We start from the raw sequence: 19,291 nt of genomic DNA, 5'->3' as shown, positions 1-19,291 counted from the left end.
GACACACGTCACCATCACTACATCCTACTTTTGTGTCGCTTGTCACTTTTCAGTGCACATTCATGCACATTACTTCCCTCATTTGATGCTAACTGCGGGCAGATATTAATAGTATTCTCTCCTATTTTTCTGATGAATTTGAGGCTCAGACTAACTCGTCTCACATCACATGGCAGGTGAGGGGTCAGAGCTAACCTCCAGCTCTGTTTCCTTGAGCAGGCCTGCCTCTGCTAAGATTGGGCTGTACAGTGATGGGAATTCAAAGCAGGCAGTACAGATGGCCAGTGCATTTTGGCCCGTGGCATTCAGGTTAGAATGAGCTGAGTACAGTGAATCGTGGAGAGACAGCTGGCACTTCTGCATGAAGCCCATAGAAAGCTGTGCTTGGCTACAGGAGAAATTTTGCTAATTTTATGCCCTGAGACAAAGAAAAAGGTAAACCATAAGTGGATCCTGTTTTCAAGGCCGATGCGTCTTCACTGGCATGAGCAAACTTAAGTGCTTTCAACTTGATCTACCTGTGCTAACCCTCTGGTCCTGAGAAAGGCCACACAGCTGTCTCTGTCCCTCCTCAAAGCAGACTGAGTCAAAGGCAACAGGAAATAGAGTCCTGGGCATAGTGGCTGGGCATGTTCCAACCTCATATCCAGGACCCTGCTTTGTGCATGTCTGATGTAGTTGAACAGTGCTGCCTACAAATCCTGCCCCTTCTTGTCCTCATGTTACTGAGCAGCACCCTCTGGGGCTTTCCTGGGACAGATTTCCCTGTCCTTCTGCCTCTTCTATGATTTGCAAAAGCAAGAGAATAAGTTCATGTGTCTTGAGAATGAGTGGTGCATAAGTTTGTTTGAACCACCATATGGAGTTTTCATCATGGCTGAAGGTATTTTTTAATGTAGAAATTCCTTTTTCTATTTTAAGTAACCAAAGTTCATTCTCAAGAATACATTGTCCAACAACTAAAACACTCCCAGGATTTGTTTCTTATTTATACTGATTCTGCCTTCTATTATTATCCAAGAGCCTCTGGAATGGCATTTGCTTTTCAGCAGGTATCTAGAATCTAGGGTCAAGAACTAACTCAGAAAATGAAATTTCTTTTAAAAATTATAAAAGAGTTTAATCAGACATGACCTCTAGTGTATCTGTGCTACTATGGCACAGGGCTTGTGTACATCTTTTAGCAGAGTCCAGCCCTTCTTGTTGGTGGACAAGCTTTGTTACTTCTGCAGCAAGTTATTTCTGAAGACCCCACTTTACTGGCTCTTCGACATGCAGCTGCATTATTTATGCATGTGGTCAATCTCTGGAAGGGGCAGAAAAATGAAGAGTTTCAGGAACTTTTCTATCAAATCATCTTGCTATCTGCGAACAATTGATACAACTCAAATGGTGATGTCTTATCTCTGTTTAGCTAAACAGCATTGCCAGTGGCCTTTCCCAGTTTTGCTCCAGTTGTAAGTAGAGGAATAGATTCCAAATATGTCTTCTCCAGTCAACTTATGGATGAACTCATATCCGGATATGATATTGCCCAGCTGATCAGATCCACCTAGTTAGACCCAGTGTCCATAAGGCTGGAGCAGGTAGTAGAAATCACAAGCCTAGATACAATAGTCAGGACAGGGAAGCAACAGAATAATGGATAAAGAAGATGTGATACATATATACAATGGAATATTACTCAGCCATCAAAAGGAACAAAAATGAGCCATATATAGAGATATGGATGGACCTAGAGTCTGTCATACAGAGTGAAGTAAGTCAGAGAGAAACAAATATCATATATTAACATCTATGTGGAATCTAGAAAAATGGTACTGATGAACCTATTCACAGGGCAGGAATAGAGATGCAGACATAGAGAAGGGACAGGTGGACAGAGGTGGAAGGAGAGGGTTGGGGGCATTGGGGGAGTGGCATTGATACATATACACCGCCGTGTGTGAAACAGATAGCGAATGGGAGCCTGCTGTACAGCACAGGGAGCTCAGCTCGGTGCTCTGTGATGACCTGGAAGGGTGTGATGTGGGGGTGGTGTGAGGGAGGTCCAAGAGCGGGGGATGTATGTATAAGTTTGAGTCATTCTGTTGTGTCCAACTCTTTGTGACCCTCATGAACTGTAGCCCACCAGTCTCCTCTGTCCATGGAATTCTCCAGGCAAGAATACTGGAGTGGGTAGCCATTCCCTTCTCCAGGGGGTCTTCCCAACCCAGGGATCAAACCCGGCTCCCTGCATTGCAGGCAGGTTCTTTATGGTCTGAGCCTGATATATGTATACATATAGTTAATTTACTTCCTTGTACAGTAGAAACTAACATAATATTGTAAAGAAATTATTCTCCAAAAAAAGAAAAAGGAAAAGAAATCATAGGCCTGGAGTACCTGGTATAAAAGCTTTGCCAGACTATTGCCTTTTAGGCTCTTAAGCCCAGTCCAAATGCCCAGCCAACTCAGCAGCGTGCCCCCTGCCACCCCTCCCCTCTACCCATGTAAGGGGCCGCCTACTGCCTCTAGGAAGTCCACCAGGAGATACTGCTGCTACCATGTGAGGTGTCCAGAACCACGAAGTTGCCCCAGGTCCTCCTATTAGTGAAGAGCTGCAGGTGATGAACCGCCAGGGCCTCGAGCCCTGGGCAAAGGCATGCACTCTGCGACCGTCGCCTGGTGTTCCTGGGAACCACCACTCTGATCTCCCAGGGACTCGAGGCGCCGCCCACTAGTGACGTCACGCTGTGGCCAGCTCGCTGGAAGAGAAGAGGTCCAACAGTGCCAGGAGGTGTTCACCGTGAAACGAGTTGGCCTGGGCTCCAGGCTGCCATAGATGGTCCTGGGGAAGGTTTTCCACCGGGTCGCGATGAAAGAGCGCTGGGAGCTCTGTCTTTGTACGAGTCTCGGGGAAGAACTCCTTGAACAGACTTCGAGCCTTCTGCACCACCATCCACCCCTGAGTGTTCATGCAGGCCTCACGACGTCCCGGGGGCAAAACTCCTAACCCGCCTGCGGTACCAAATCACCGTGAAATGCACTGCAAAAAGGGTGCCGCCATCTTGGTGAAGCTCTGGACTAAGAGAAAGAGGATGATGACGGTGGGGATGAAGATGATGAAGACGAAGCTGGTCTGCCTGAAGGATATGAGGAAGAGGATGAGGACCAAGATGAACCAGCACTCTGGTGTCTGTCTAGTTTGGTCTGATCTGTGAGATACCTCTGGTAAGTGGCAGAACCCGAGTGTGAGGACACCGGAGTGTATTTCTGTACTGGGGTGCATTGATTGGAGATTTTCCTTTTGAGGGGGAAAGAGGTATGATTTGGTCACCTGGTTTTGAGTGGAGTGCCCGCTGTATTTGGATTTTCCCTTCTGGGATGAGGAGTCCTTTGGCCACCTGGCACTGCCTGAGTTGTGTTTGGAAAAATCCCCTTAGGGCTGAGACCCGTCTGTACCCCTGTCTGAAACAATAGGAAATCTTCCATTCTTGTGCTAGGGAACTGTAGCCCTGGGAAGCCATTGAGCTCTGGTTTATCTGGTTCTGCTTTGTCCGTTTCTGGTAATATCTACTGTGTGAAAGAACAGTGGGGAAACTGAGGGCCTGAATGACACTTTTTAAAAAACTAGAGTTTCTAAGTATGACTAATGTGGAACTAAGTTCCCTGGCCTGGCTGCCCAACTTAAATAAACTTTGAAAGTTGAAACTTAGTGACTATAATTTCTGGAGGCTTGGAAGTCCCGGCAGAGAAATGTCTAAATGTTCCTTACAATTTGAGTGGAAACAAAATCAAAGATCTTTCTGCCATGTCTTGGCTGTTGTAAATAGTGCTGTTTTGAGATTGGGCTGCATTTATCTTTTCAACTTAGGACATTTTGTTTTGCTTTTCCCAGGAGTGGGTTTGCTGGGTCCCATTTGTTGTTGTTGCTCAGTCACTAAGTTGTGCCTGGCCCTTTGCAACCCCATGAACTGCAGCAAGCCAGGCTTCCCGGTCCTTCACTATCTCCCTGAGTTTGCACAAACTCATGTCCATTGAGTTGGTGTTGCTGTCCAACCATCTCATCCTCTGCCACCCCCTCCTCCTCCCCTCAATCTTTCCCAGCGTCATTGTCTTTTCCAATGAGTAATCTCTTTGCATCAGTGGCCAAAGTATTAGAGCTTCAGCATCAATCCTTTCAATGAATATTCAGGGTTGATTTCCTTTAGGATTGATTGGTTTGATCTCCTTGCCATCCAAGGGACTCTCAAGAGTCTTCTCCAAGACCACAGTTGGAAAGCATCTATTCTTCAGTGCTTAGCCTTCTTTATGGTCCAACTCTTACATCCATATGTGACTATTGGGAAAAACCATAGCTTTGACTAGACGGACCTTTGTTGGCAAAGTGATGTCTTTGTTTTTTAATATGCTGTCTATGTTGGTAGCTCTATTTTAAGATTTTTGAGGAACCTCCATATTGTTCTCCATAGTGGCTGTACCAACTTGTATTCCCACCAACAGTGTAGGAGGGTTTCCTTTTCTCCACATTTATTGTTTGTAGAATTTTTGATGATAGCCATTCTAACCTGTGTGAGGTGATAACTCATTGTAGTTTTGATTTGCATTTCTCTGATAGTGATGTTGAACATCTTTTCATATTTGTTGGCCATCTGTATGTCTTCTTTGAAGAAATGTCTATTTAGAAAGGTCTTCTGCCCATTTTTTAAAAATTGGTTTGTGTGTTTTTTGGTTATTGAGCTGCATGAGCTATTTGTATATTGGAAATTAATTCCTTGTCTGTTGCTTCATTTGCAAATATTTTCTCTCATTCTAAGGGTTGTCCAAGTTTTGTCTTGTTTATAGTTTCCTTTGCTGTACAAAAGCTTTTAAGTTTAATTAGGCCCCATTTGTTTGTTTTTATTTTCATCATTAGGCAGTGGATTGAAAAAGATCTTGCTGTGATTTATGTCCGAGAGTGTTCTACCTATATTTTCCTCTATGAGTTTTATAGTATCTGCCCTTACTTTTGGGTCTTTAATCCATTTTGGATTTATTGTTGTGTATGGTGTTAGGGAATGTTCTACTTTCATTCTTCTACATGTAGTTGTCCAGTTTCCCCAGCACCACTTATTGAAGAGACTGTACTTTCTTCATTGTGTGTTCTCGCCTCCTTTGTCATAGATCAGGTGGCCATAGGTGCATAGGTTTATCTCTGAGCTTTCTCTCCTGTTCCATTGGTCTATGTTTTGTTTTTGTGCCCATACCATATTGTTTTGATTACTGCAGTAATCAAGCTTTGTAGTATAGCCTGAAGTCAGGGAGCCTGATTCCTCCTGCTCTGTTCCTGAGAAAAAGTATTTTTGAACTGCTGCAGCGAATCACGTACTTAGATGCATTTAACCAGGAGAACAGGCCCCATAAGGTCCTGATAGTTACAGACTCAGTCTTAAATCTGAAGTGATCAAAGGTGACTGGAAAGTTATAGAATATGGCAAAAAAGTGAAAGAGGGATGGACCAATTTGGACTAGTTAGAGAGTAATTACAGGACCAAAAGTCATGTTTTTATTTTCCAACTAGTTGACATTATTCAGTAAACTCTTTAGAATTATTTTGCACCTGGTTTGTCTCTCTTTAAAAATTGTGGAAAAAGACACAAGATTTATTATCTTAACATTTCTAAGTGTACAGCACTAAGTATATTCACACTGTTGTGCAACCACTCTCCAGAACTTTTTAATCTTGCAAAACTCAAACTCTGTGCCCGTCAAACAACTTCCCTAGCCCCCTCGGAACTATCACTGTACTTTCTGTTTCTATGAATTTGACTTCTCTAGATGTCTCACATTGGAAAGGGAAATGGCAACCCACTCCAGTGTTCTTGCCTCGAGTATCCCAGGGACGGGGGAGCCTGGTGGGCTGCCGTCTCTGGGGTCGCACAGAGTCGGACACGACTGAAGCGACTTAGCAGCAGCAGCAGATGTCTCACATAAGTGCATTTGCCTTTTTGTGACTGGTTTATGTCACTTAGCATAGCGTCCTTTATGTTGCAGCATGTGCCAGTGTTTGCTTCTTTTTGAGGCTAAGTAATACTCCCCTGTACGTATATATACACTTTAATTATCCAGTCACCTGTTGATGGATACTTGGGTAGCTTCCACTTCTTGGCTCTGATGAATAGTGCTGTTATGAACATGAGGATGCAAATATCTCTTCAAGATCCCGCTTGGATTCTTTTGGCTATATTCCCAGACATGGGATTGCTGGCTTGTCTTAGTTTGTTTGGGCTGTTATAATAGCCACCTTATACTGGGTGGCTTAAAAACAAGGGGAATTTCTTTCTCAGGGTTCTGGAGGCTGGAAAGTGCAAGATCAGGACAAATTAGGTGTCTGCTGCGATCTGTTTTTGGTTCATAGATGGCAGTCTTTTTGCTGTATTTTCACATGGTGAAATGGGTGAGGGAGCTCTGTGGGGGTCTTCTTTATAAGGGCAGTAACTGATCATAAGGGCTCTGCCTTCATGACCTAACCACCTCACTTTTCAGGGACCCTGGCTCCAAATGCCATCACAGCAGGGGTTAGGATTTCAACATATGAAAATTAGAGGGAAACAAACATTCAGTCCCTTAGCTGGATCATATAGTAATTCAATTTTTAATTTTTTGTGTAGCCACCGTACTGTTTTACACAGTGGCTACACTATTTTACTTTCCCACCAGCAGTGCACAAGAGTTCTTATTTTTCCATATCCTGGCCAACAATTGTTATTTTCTAGGGGTTTTTTTTTTTTTTTTGGCAGTAGCCATCCTCGTGAGTGTAAGGTATTATCTTACTGTGATTCTGACTTACATTTCCCTGGTAAATAATGATGGTGAGCATTTTTTCATATGCTCGTTGGTCATTTGTATATCTTTTTCGGAGAAATGTCTAGTCAAATCCATTGTCCACTTTAAAATTAGGTGGTTGTTGTTGCTATGGTTATTGAGTTGTAGAAGTTCTTTGTATGTTCTGCATAGTGACCCCTTCTGAAGTATGATGGGCATGCACGCTCAGTCGAGTCCAACTCTTTGTGACCCCATGGACTGTAGCCCACCAAGCTCCTCTTCCCATGGAATTTTCCAGGCAAGAATACTGCAGTAGGTTGCCATTTCCTTCTTCAGAGGATCTTCCAGACCCAGGGATCGAACCCACGTCTCTTGTGTCTTCTGCATTGGCAGGGCGAGTTCTTTACCAGCTGAGCCACCAGGGAAGCCCCAAGTATATGATATATACCAAGTGTGATTCGCAAATACGTACTTCCATTCCATCAGTTGCCTTTTCACTGCTTTTTCACTGTCTGTTTCAACTCCTCAGACCCCAGGGGTCGCCATCCCTGAATCAGCCAGAAGAGGGCGTATCATTGCAAGAGCAGAGCTGGGGGAGGATGTCAGGATCCTGGGTTATATATATATAACTGGGTTATATATCCCCACTAATAAGCTCTCTATTTAAAGGTGCAGCAAAAATTATAGACAGTTTATTGAGGAATTTCAATAAACTTTACTTCCTTTGAAAACTAAAAGGAGAAATATATATGACTGATAAATATATTTAAAACATTAAATGCTTAAGGAAATTCTCTCACTGCTGAGGGCCTTGGTTTAATTCTTGGTTGAGGAACTAAGGTCCCACAAGCTGGTGTAGCCACGAGGTGTAGCCAAAATAATAATAATAATAAATAATAAAGCTAAACAAATAAAAATAATAATTTTATTTCAAATAAACAAATAAAAATAATTTACTGACATATTGTGCTTCATAGGTGCCAGTCACTGCTCTTAGTACTTTACCTATATTTAACTTACATGCATTTAGTCACAAAAGCCCTGGGAAATAGTATTATTATCACTCTCCTTTGATGATAAGAAAACTGAGGCACGGGAGGCTGAGAAACTGGTCCAAGACCCCACAGTTAGGAAGTGGCAGAGCTGAAATTTGAACTGGAAGTCTGGCTCTGGAGCCTGTGCTTATGGCCTTGGATGGTTTGATTTTTAAAATTTTAAAAGAAATATAGTAAATTTACAGTATTATATTAGTTTCAGATATTCAGCATACCGATTCAGTATTTTCACAGATTATATGCCATTAAAAGTTTTTAGAAGATAATGGCTATAACTCCCTGTGCTATATAATATATATCCTTGTCACTTATCTGTTTTATATATAGTAGTTCATCCCTCTTAATCCCATAGCCCTAATTTGTTCCTCCTCCCCGCTTCCTTCTCCTCCTTGGTAACCATTAGTTGTTTTCTGTGAGTCTGTTGCCGTTTTGCACATACATTCATTTGTATTATTGTTTAGATTCCACATATAAGTGATATCATATAGTATTTGTCTTTGACTTATTTCACTAAGCATAATATTCTCTAGGCTCATGTTGCTATTAATATTCTGGGGTGTGTGTGTGTGTGTGTGTGTGTATACCACACTTTCTCTATCCATTGCCTGTTGATGGGCACTTGGGTTGCATCCATATCTTGGCTATTGTAAATTGAGCTGCTAGGAACATGGGGGTGCTTGTATCTTTTTGATGGATGGTTTGGTTTTTACCTGTGGAGAAAGTTTTTCCACTTCAACCAACTTGATTCAATAGGATATGTGTTACAAAGTCATTCCTTTTAAGATTCCATTTTCTCACTTGTACCCTCTGAAAAATTCGCCATTGACTTAGGTGTTTGATGTAGGACTTGGTGTCACAGAGCCCTGGAGGGGCTCCCAAAATCACCTCTTAGCTCTGTTGTTCAGATGCCTGGGAACCTCACTTATAGCCAAACTTGAAAAAAAAATTCAGAATAAATTAAAACACACAAACACGCAAGCAAAAAGACATAGACATAAGGGGAAAAAACTCCTAATTAGAAAGTATTTTTAAAAGTTAACATAATACCATTATCACATTCAATAAAGTTAAAAATAATCCCTTAATATCATCTAATATTAGAGTCCAATTTTCTCCGACTATTTCTGTTTTCTTTGATTTCAAAACTCTCCTTTCACAGATGTGTTTAGTTTTAGGTCTCTTAAGTCTTTTCTAACCTATAAAATAATGCCTTCCTTTTAGTTTTTGAACATGTTATTTGTTGGTGAAATTGGGTCATTTATCCTGTGTTATCACGGAAGGCTGAGAAAATCAGTTTAAGATGTTTTTGTGGCTCCCTGTGTCCCTAGGCACTGTTCCACAAGGGGTGTTCAGTCAAAATACCGTGTTTTAAAGTCACTTGAGATAATTCTTCCCTATGTGATTATGAAATCAGTTTGATACACTGTTAGTTTCATTTGTTCCAGTTTGGTTTTGATTGATGGGGGTTGCCTTTTCTAAATATGATTTCATTTTACAATGCTGCAAGATATCTACATGGTTGAAAGTCAAAATTATAAAAAGATATGAACAGAGAAGTATAGCTTCCATGACTGCCATCTTCTCCATCCAAGAGTCAATCTCTTCCTTGCCTTGGAGATGTTTTTGGTTTTTTAAAATTAGTTTTGGCTTTATCCTCCCATTGTTGTTTATATGTGTGCATGTTTGTATTCCTCCTTGCTTCTTCTAACCTTGTATTTCTGGAGGCCATCCTTATTCCTTTTTTTATAGCAGCATAACATTCCACTGTGTGTGGGTTCTGGAATTTTCCAACCAGTCCCGTACTGATGGACATTTGAGTTGTTCCCAGGCTTGGCTACTGCAGATAATGCTGCAGAGTGTATGTCATTTTGCAGTTTTGGTCGTTATGTTTGGGGTAGAGTTCTGGAACTGCGACTGTTGGGTCAAACAGAAAAGGCACGTGCAGTGTTGCTAGACATGACAAATTCTTCTCTGTAAAGATTGTTCTATTTTCAGTTCCCATCAGCAATGTAGCAGAGTGTTTCCTTGGAACCTTACCAATAGAGTGTATTGTCACACTTTTGGATTTTTGTTTATCTGAAGTATAAGAAGTGATATCTCAGGGTAGCTTAAATTTGCAGTTCTCTTGTGATGAGCAACAGTTCATTGGTTTCGTTTGCTTTTCTTTTTCTGTGCAATGCTTGTTTATACCTCATTAGAAAAAATCAAGTTATTGGGCTTTTTCTTCTTCAGAGTCTTTAATTGTTAAGAATATTAGCCTTTTGTCTATGACAGAATTTGTAGTTATCGTTCCCAGATTTTCATTTGCCTTTTGATTTTACTTAGGACTTTAAAAAGATTGCCATGCAGCCAAATTTATTATTGTTTTCTCTTATTAGTTTTGGATTTTGCCTCTCCTAGGATATAAAATATTTCACCCATTTTCTCTGTTATTTGTATGGTTTCATTTTTACATTTAGCCCTTTGACCCATTTAGAATTATTCTGGTGTTTAGTATAAGAAGTAGGTCCAATTTTATCTTTTTCCTTATGGGTGTCCACTTGTATGTTAATTATATCTTAATAGGGCTATTATAAATAAATATATATATATATATTTGGAACAGTACATCCTATGCTTTAATAGTGGTTGATTCTGGATGGTAAGATTCAAAATATTCTCTATTTTTTTCTCTATATGAATAGATATGCCCTATTCTATTCTCCTATATTTGCAGGAACTTCTTTCTATGTTATATACCTCATAAGGCTAGGATATTTATTTCTGAATGGATATAATGCAAGCCCAATAATTTTGGAAGAAGTTTGTCCATGGTTAATGTATATTAATACTTAGGAACCAAACAAGTATTTGAATGTTTACTGTGCACTCTGAACTATGCTACGTGCTGGGGGAAATTTTAGAAGCCAAGTCATCTAGACAGACATATTTAAAGTCGAGTCAGTGAACCTCAATGTGAGTAGGAGCCGTGGAAAAAGTTGAATGCGTGCTTTAGACAGACAGTGAAAACGGAGGGAGAGGGCTCCGTAGGCCGGGCTGGCCCTGGAGGCTTCAAAGAGGGCGTGTCTTTTAGTTAGTTCTTGAAGGATGAATACAGCTCAGACAGGGATGAAAACAGGCACGTGCAGGCAAAGATTACTTGTGAGTAGAGGGGAATGGGAGCCCTTCAGGACGTCTGGGGCACCAGGTAGGCAGGGCTGGTCAGAGGGTCTGCCCTGAACATCTGACACTGTGCGCTGTGACTGGGCGCACAGCTCTCTGCTCCTGACAGGGGGTGAGCTGTCTTCAGCCTCCAGGGACTGGGAGCCTTTCAGAGGATCCAGTTACACACAGAACCCCTCCCCAAGGAGCTCGTTTCTGGTGGTGAACCTGCTTGCAGCTGCTGAAGCCTGCAGGAAAAGGGGCTTTCACGGTTTGCATTTGATTTTCCTCCTTGTCATTCCAGTCTTTGCTGGCACCCCTGGTGTGGGGCCCTGGGTCTACCCCAGGACCCAGCTGGCCCGCCACGGTTGGGTACACAGCAGCTGCTTGGCAGGGCAACTGCCCAGGCTCAGCTTGACTTCTGCTTCGAATGACTCTGAGCACAAACTTGCCTCCTCCTCTTCCAAGTGTCAGAATAAGCAATGGCATATGTTGGGGTTGGGGGTCAGGGAGGTGGGGTGGACAAGTCTAACAGCCTAAAACAGCCACCTCACCACTTGTCGGACATCCCAGCCTCAGTCCTTTGAGACTTAGCGTGAAAAAAGGCCCTCAAATTTTCAGTTAATCTTTTTGATTGTGTGTGTGTGTTTCTTGGGTAGGGGTGGGAGGTTTCTGCGGTTCACCATCCTTTATGACTCTCCAGAACCACTTTCAGACCACACATTCCTTTTCCTCTGCACTCCCTCTCAATTGCGATCGGTGCCCTTCAGCATGTGTTTTCCTAATTCAGGACAGGGCAATAATTCCAAAGGGATTTCTTTAACTTCCTGAGATAATCCATTTCCGTTGTAACCAATCCTACTTATGTGTAACCTAACACTCTCATGCTGAAGAAACAGAGAATCCCTGAGCGCCACCTTTATTCCCTTAATTGCAGACCCTAATGCGTTCTTCCTAGAGAGCCACATGATGGGATGGACAGAGCGTGGGTCTCAAGTCAGATGGACCCCTGGCTCTGTCACTACCAGCTGAGTGACCTCCGGCAAGTGATCGAGCTCTGAGCCTCTTTTTGAACCTCTTGGTTCTATGTGTGTGTTAGTCGCTCGTGTCTGACTCTTTGCGACCCCATGACCTGTAGCTTGCCAGGCTCTTCTGTTTATGGGATTTCTCAGGCAAGAATACTGGAGTGGGTTGCCATTCTCTTCTCCAGGGGATCTTCCCCACCCAAGGATTGAACGCGGGTCTTCTGCATTCAAGGCAGATTCTCAACCATCTGAGCCACCGGGGAAGCCCTCGCCTGGTTGTGATGGTGACTAAATAACCAGGCAAAACTCATGGGCAGGTGCTACAAAAAAATTTTCTTTGCTATGTTCAGAAGCCCCCAGCCTTCTGTGTTTTAAATTCCATAATCTAATCCATCCTGTTTTCTGAACTTTAATCATCCCCCTGCCCTTTGAGTGCATTGCTGTCCCTGAGGCACTGGCTCACCCAGCAGCCTCCTTTGAGCCTGCAAACAATAGAAATATTTGTTTCCTGGCAAGGTTTCTATACCAAGAATGGTTTCTAGGCCTGAGGAGGCTGCCCCTGGGAGAGAGCATGCTGGACATGGTTCCCAGAACAGGAGTGGACACAAGCGCCTGTGTACAATCTTGTCCTCAGTTACCTGACACCAGTCTCCAGGGGAATTAGCCAAAGACATCTCAAATGTCAGGGCACATTTCTGTCTGAGGTTGACCTGTCTTCTCCCTCCATGGGCCTGTACCACATCCTTCCAGAATTAAGTGACCCAGCCTCCTTGTGGAATGGCCTAAGCAGAAAGCATGCCTTCCTGGGCACCGGACAAGAACTGGGACAGTGCCGAGGGGGAGGTGAGGCTGTTGCGAATTAAAGAGGGCACACATAGCTGGTCAGGAGCCAAGTCATTAGTGTTTCTTTGATTTCCCTCTGGAGTAGTCAGGGACTTTTTCCTCTCACCTTTCCTCCTCTCCTTTGCATCTTGCAACTGTTTGATAATCAAGATGGAGGTACGTACAGACAGGTACCCAGTAGCTCCCTGTAACCTTATTTCGGTGTCTCCTTTCCTCCTTTGCTCTTGAGAAGCCACCCTTATACCCACATCTTCAGGCTGCCCCCTCCTCCCATCTCATTGTTCCCTGGGGCTGGTTTTAGCTGTGGTCCTACACATAGAACTTCATTTCATCTCACTATCTCAGCACCAGAGTGTTAACAAACTAGTTTAATGAATGTTGCCAAGCTGAATGAGAGAAGACCAGAACATACTCCAGTTTCCCTGTTGAGGTTCCTGTTTAGATCCAGACACACCATCCCTGACTTGGTGATTCTGATGTTGGAACTTTCTCATGAAGTGGGAGATACTTTTGGGCCAATGGGTCATTCAGGCGATTTCATTAGATGCTGAATACCAAAGTTCTTCATAAATTGAAAACAAAATTGTGAGATGATCATGATGCTCATAAGCAATCAGTTTTTGAATACTGTGTTTGGTGATTGGAACCAGTCCTATAATTAAGTATGCCATACAAAGACCATCTGATAATCTGATGCATATTTAGTGATATTATTTTTTGCTTCCGTCCAGCCCTCAATTAGCCCTTGAGGAAGAATATCTTTTAATTTGGCTTCTTAATGACAGTGTATATTTTCTGATAAGTTTTTAAAATTTTTGTCTGCTAAGCTTGTGGGACCTCAGTTCTCCGACCAGGGAATGAACCCACTGGACCACCAGGGAATTCTTAGATAAACTGTAGTTATCTAAAATTCTCAATCTTAGATTCAAGTTTGAGATCCGATGGTGGAGAGTAACCCATTAACCAATCAATAACGTATTAACCTGCTCTAGTCTGGAGCACCGGCCTGCCCCTTTGTAGGAAATCTTCCAGAGAAAATACAATTCTTGTCAACTCTGTCTCTTTTCTAATCAAGTTGCCTTGTTTTGTCTGGAGCAGTGAATTGAGGTGAGGAGGAGGGACCTAGTCTTTGGAACAGCAGAAGTACCTGCTTAGTCTGACTGAGCCGCCGGCAGGCGGTACACCTGGGATTAAATTAAGCAAAATAGGAGGCTCAGACACGCCCTTTGCCCAGACACCCCCTCCCCAGTGGTAGGTTCCTTGTCTGATCGTTCTTCAGTGGGATAAACATCTGTTATTGCTGTGTGGTCAGGTTTTAAAGTAAGTCAGGAACAGAATTTATCACAGGGATGGTCTACAAGGGTCCAGCCTTTTTTTTGACACAGACATGATAAATTAGATTTTAGATTGGAAATGATTTATCCAAAGTGTTGCAGTAAAAGGAAAAAAGAGGAATGAATTTTTCTCTTTCCCTTTCCTGAGAACAAAGACGATAAAGAGAATGAATAGTAAGCAGGCCTGAGTATTCCTAGTTTTCTTACTTTAACTGCTCCTAACTCTGCATGTCTGTAACCAAGTTTGCTTTTCTGCCTCATAACTCTGTAGGAGCTACAATTCACATTTTTCCTTTGACTCTATGCTAAATCCATCCCCTGTCTGGTGTTTACCCTTACAACATCCTTCCTTATAGTTACATATCAGAAAGGCGGCAGAGCTACCCAATTGCCAGAGTCAATTACTGGGTTTCTGATGCCAGTCTATGACTGTCTTTGAAACAACACAGGAGGAAGGAATCAAGATCCTATCACCTTTATTCCGCATCTCCGACTCCTGACTTTGAGCCCTTGCCTTATATAAGCCCCTAGACTCCTCATGGAGGGGGGCACAGTTCCTAAGGCATGAGCCTACTGAGGTCCCCTCTCCGCCGACTGAGAATAAAAGCCACCTTTCTGTTTTCTCCAAACTCTGTCTCCACATTTTTTATTCGGCTTCGGTGGGCAGAGAAGGCCAAGATTTTGGCCAGCAACAATTGGAGGTGTTAGAATTGTAATAGTTCACATTGGCTGAGTGCTTCTTACTACAGTGTGGCCACACCAGTTGATTAAGCTTGATAAATACCAACCACCTCATTGCATTTGCTACTCAGAACAAGTGTCTTCAAGGGAGACACTCTTATTAGTCTATTTATCAACGGGGAAACTGAGGCTCAAAAAGATCGTCAACTGCTTGTTGTAAAGAGACAGAACTGGTACTTAAACTAAACAGCCTCAAAAGCCCAGGTGTTTAAGCACCAAGCTGGGCTCCCTACCGTGAATCTAAAGCAGTGGTCCCCATCCTTTTTAGCACTAGGGACTGGTTTCAAGGAAGACAGATTTTCCACGGACCAAGGTGGGACAAATGGGGATGGCTTCGGGGTGATTCAAGCACGTTACATTTGTTATGCACTTTATTTCTATTATTATTACATCAGCTCCACTTCATGCCGTCAGGCATTAGATCCTGGCAGTTGGGGTTTGAAAGGGAAAGTGAAGTCACTCAGTCGTGTCCGACTCTTTGCGACCCCACGGACTGTAGCATGCCAGGCTTCTCTGTCTATGGGATTTTCCAGGCAAGAGTACCGGAGTGGGTTGCCATTTCCTTCTCCAGGGGATCTTCCTGACCTAGGGATCGAACCCAGGTCTCCCACATTGCAGACAGATGCTTTACCTCTGAGCCACCAGGGGTTTAAAGGACCAGAATCATCTTTTATTCGTTTTCCATGAAGTCTCAGCTTCTCTGCCCCTCTCCCTTTGCCTTCCTGCCCCTCTCTCCCATTTAATCTCCCTCTTTTTTTTTCTCGTTTGTTGAGTCTTTTTTCTATCCTGGCTGAATGCTTTGTCTTCAGGGGTCTCTATGTGCTGCTTTTTGCCTGATCCATCGATAAATAACCCAGAAATTTATATTTAATTTTTTTTTGGTACTTTCTCAGGCTAAAAAAAATCAATAGGTTTTGTATAGTATTTATTTTCTGAATGGAGGACTGGCATCAGACCCCTCTTTAGATGTTGATGGTATTGGGCTAAGGTGGATACTATGACTAAACCTGTAAGGTATAGTTCGGGCCGAGGCAGAAAAAGGAAAGATGACCTCAACAGAAGTAGGTTACCAATATTCAGGCAAGGAGGGGCGACAGTTGGCCTATCGACCAGGCTGAGCTCGAGGAGGGATCAGGGAGGTTCCATATTTATAGGGAGGTTTGTGGAAGCGATAAGGGAAATGTTAATCAGGCGGGATGTTTTGGGTACTCTTTAGTTGAGATGGAATTTGTAGTTGGGCAGGGGATAATAAGTCTTCTGGGCAGGTGTAGGGGGTGGAAGGTTTCCGGACAGGCGGTGATAAGTCCCAGATAGATGCAACAGGCCTGGAGCATCAGGGCGGGACCTAAAGTTCTGTTTTGTTTTTTCTGAAGTTAGATGATTCAGCAAGGGCCTTTGAAACTGTTGTTTTCTTTTCTAGGCCCAAAAGACTCCTTCAAAACCAATGGTTTCTGGAGCCCAGAGCAATAATCCTCTTGAGGTTAGATACGTGAGCCACACTTATCCAAGGGATGTCTGAATCTGAGCCTGGCTATTTCAACTCTTCTCTCCCACTCTGATTCTGAATTCCCTGGATAGGGGTCAGGACATTGGCTGTTATTTAGAGGTCCCCAGTAATACTTAAGATCAGGCTCTTTGGGAAATGCTGGACTGAAGGAGTAAACCTTGTTTCTCTCATTTTCTTGCACCTCCAGATCACCTATTCCAGAATTTCCTTTTGCAGATCCTGAGGCCAAGGGTCCCAGGACCAAATTTGGGAACACTGCTCTAGAGCATATGTCCCTAAATTTGAGCATGCATCAGAATCCTCCCCAAAGCTTGTTGAAACACAGATTGTGGGCTCCTTTCCCAGAGTGTCTGACCCAGGTGGTTTTGGGTGAGGCTGGGGGATTTGCACTTCTAATAAATCCCCAGGTCACCCTGATGCTCGTGGTCCTGGGACCACACTTTGAGAACTACTGTGCTAGATCATTCCACCACATTAAAAAGTAGATTGACCCTCAGCCCAGACCAGAGACCTTTCTTCACTTCAAGCTAAAATGTATAACAGTAGTAACTCTTGACCAGCCAGAGCTTTCTCATAAATTACCAGGCTCCTTAAGTACCTCTGTTCTCAAAAGGTACAGCAAGTGCTCTCTTTGCTGTCAAAACCAGGTGCTGGGAAACCTGGTCCTAGGATTTCATTTACATCCCAGACAGCAACGTTGTGAAGGACCAGAGGGAAGTCAGCTACCTTTCTTTGGCTTGTTCTCTCCCCATCTGCAGACTATGACATCTTTAGGAGATAAAATGAGAGAACCAAGTAAAACACATTCAGGAAATATTTAAAGCTCAAGGTACAAATACTGGCCATGACCCTGAACCATTGATTGGGAAGGTGAAGACTGGCTGCCGTGTTGTGGTTTTTCACTTACTGTGGCAGTCGGTGATCCAGCTGCTGTTTCTTCATCTGAGCTAAATAGAACTAGACCCTGAGTGGAGCCTCTGCAAATTTAGCTGCTTTAGTGCTTACTTGTAGCTTGCAAGTTGGATTAAAACTGTCTTTAACATTCATTCTCATTGCTATTTTTGTTTGTAAGTTCTTCCGTTTATAAGGGGAGAACTCTGTGCCAATGGCTCCTGCCTGGGTGTGACCGGTAGGCTGTTAGGCAGCAAAGGCTAAAAGTGGGAGATGGGGTCAGAGTTTGGTTCAGTTCAGTCGCTGTGTCGTATCTGACTCTTTGCAACCCCATGGACTGCAGCACGCCAGGCTTCCCTGTCCATCACCAACTCCCAACTCATGTCAAACTCATGTCCATTGAGTCAGTGATGCCATCCTCTGTCAGCCCCTTCTCCTCCCGCCTTCAATCTTTCCCAGCTTCAGGGTCTTTTCAAATAAGTCAGTTCTTCTCATCAGGTGTCATTAGAGTACATAAAATATAAACAGCTGTTGTTCTTGTTTAGTTGCTCAGCTGTGTCTGACTTTTATGACCCCATGAACTACAGCCCTCCAGGCTCCTCTGTCCATGGGATTTCCCAGGCAATAATACTGGAGTGGGTCGTCGTTTCCTTCTGCAGGGGATCTTCCTGGCCCACAGATCTCTCCTGCATTGGCAGGCAGATTCTTTACCACTGAGCTGCCAGAGAAGTCCATAAACAGCTATGAACATTAATTTCTGTAATAGTTAAGGATTGACTGATAGCAAGAGAGACTATTTAGCCATGATCACTAGAATTACAAAAGAGTTGACCCACAGTTGTAATTTTCTGTTTACGAGTCCACAGTTGCACTTAGACTACAAGGTCCATTTGGATGGGCCCATCTTTATATTTTCACTGATGTTGTCTCGCTACTATTAGAGTTGGCATTTAATAATTACTTGTTGAGTTAAATTATAGAATGCCATGGATGATAGATGTGAATTAGCTTAAAAATGTCACCTTTTGTATAAATCAGTTTTACCTTCACTCTCTTTTGTAGCAAGGCAGGGATAAATATTTTAATGTTGAGTGACTGAATAAAACAATGATCAGGTGGTAAATAAACAGCTGTTGCTATTTAGTCACTCAGTTCTGTCTCTTTTGTGACCCCATGGACTGTGGCCTTCTAGGCTCCTCTGTCCATGGCATTTTCCAGGAAAGAAAGAGACATATGGGCAAAAAAAATACACCAGTATCCTCTTGGCTGGTCTGTTTTGGGCTCCACATAGGTCCCTAGTAGTTTAGCCCAATTTCGATGGAGACTAGAGGAATGAGACCAGGGTCATCAGCTTGACTCATGAAGGAGCCCCTTAGTTTTGCTCTGCCCGGTGGCCTAAGCTGCATTGTGAAACCAGACCAAGGTCAAACCGGTCTTGATAGATGATGGTGTGAGCAACATACTTGCCTTCTCAGAGATCCTCCTTTGGGGTGATTCTTTATCTTCTTACAGGGGCGAGTCAGGGTTTACATCCCAGGAACAAGTTCCCATCACACAAATAACTGCATTCCATGGGTCAGCTCCCCACCCCCCACCCCCATTTAATTCGTCAAAGGGCCCTTCCCATGGTATTCCAGTCTGCTGTACTCTTTAGACAGTGAGAAGGACCTGTTAATGGTTAACCTGGTAAAAGGAACAGGTCTCCAAGAAGTAGAGACTCTTATGATGAGACTGTCAGACCTAATAAGAGCCTGAGGAGAAGGCATTTCTGGGAAAATGGGTCACACATTCCCTCCTTCTATAAGTTAGTTGTTTATGTGTTTGATTCCAGGCCCAGTGCTGCAGAGGATTAAATACAGACACAGACAAATCGAGAGGCATGCATATACTCATGTATACACACACACACACACACACACACAGACTTTCCGCTTTAGAACCTTATAAATGGAGGAAGCCTTACAAATG

At 43.2% G+C, this 19,291-nt stretch overlaps 1 pseudogene; it reads right to left on the bottom strand.

Moving 5' to 3' along the window:
- Positions 1–871: 871 nt before the first annotated feature.
- LOC133256499 (tyrosine--tRNA ligase, mitochondrial-like) lies at positions 872–2,941 on the bottom strand (annotated as a pseudogene).
- Positions 2,942–19,291: the final 16,350 nt, after the last annotated feature.

The sequence above is a fragment of the Bos javanicus genome, chromosome 11 (genome assembly GCF_032452875.1).
Source record: "Bos javanicus breed banteng chromosome 11, ARS-OSU_banteng_1.0, whole genome shotgun sequence".
NCBI lineage: Eukaryota > Metazoa > Chordata > Mammalia > Artiodactyla > Bovidae > Bos > Bos javanicus.
This window is presented reverse-complemented; position numbering and strand designations above follow the sequence as displayed.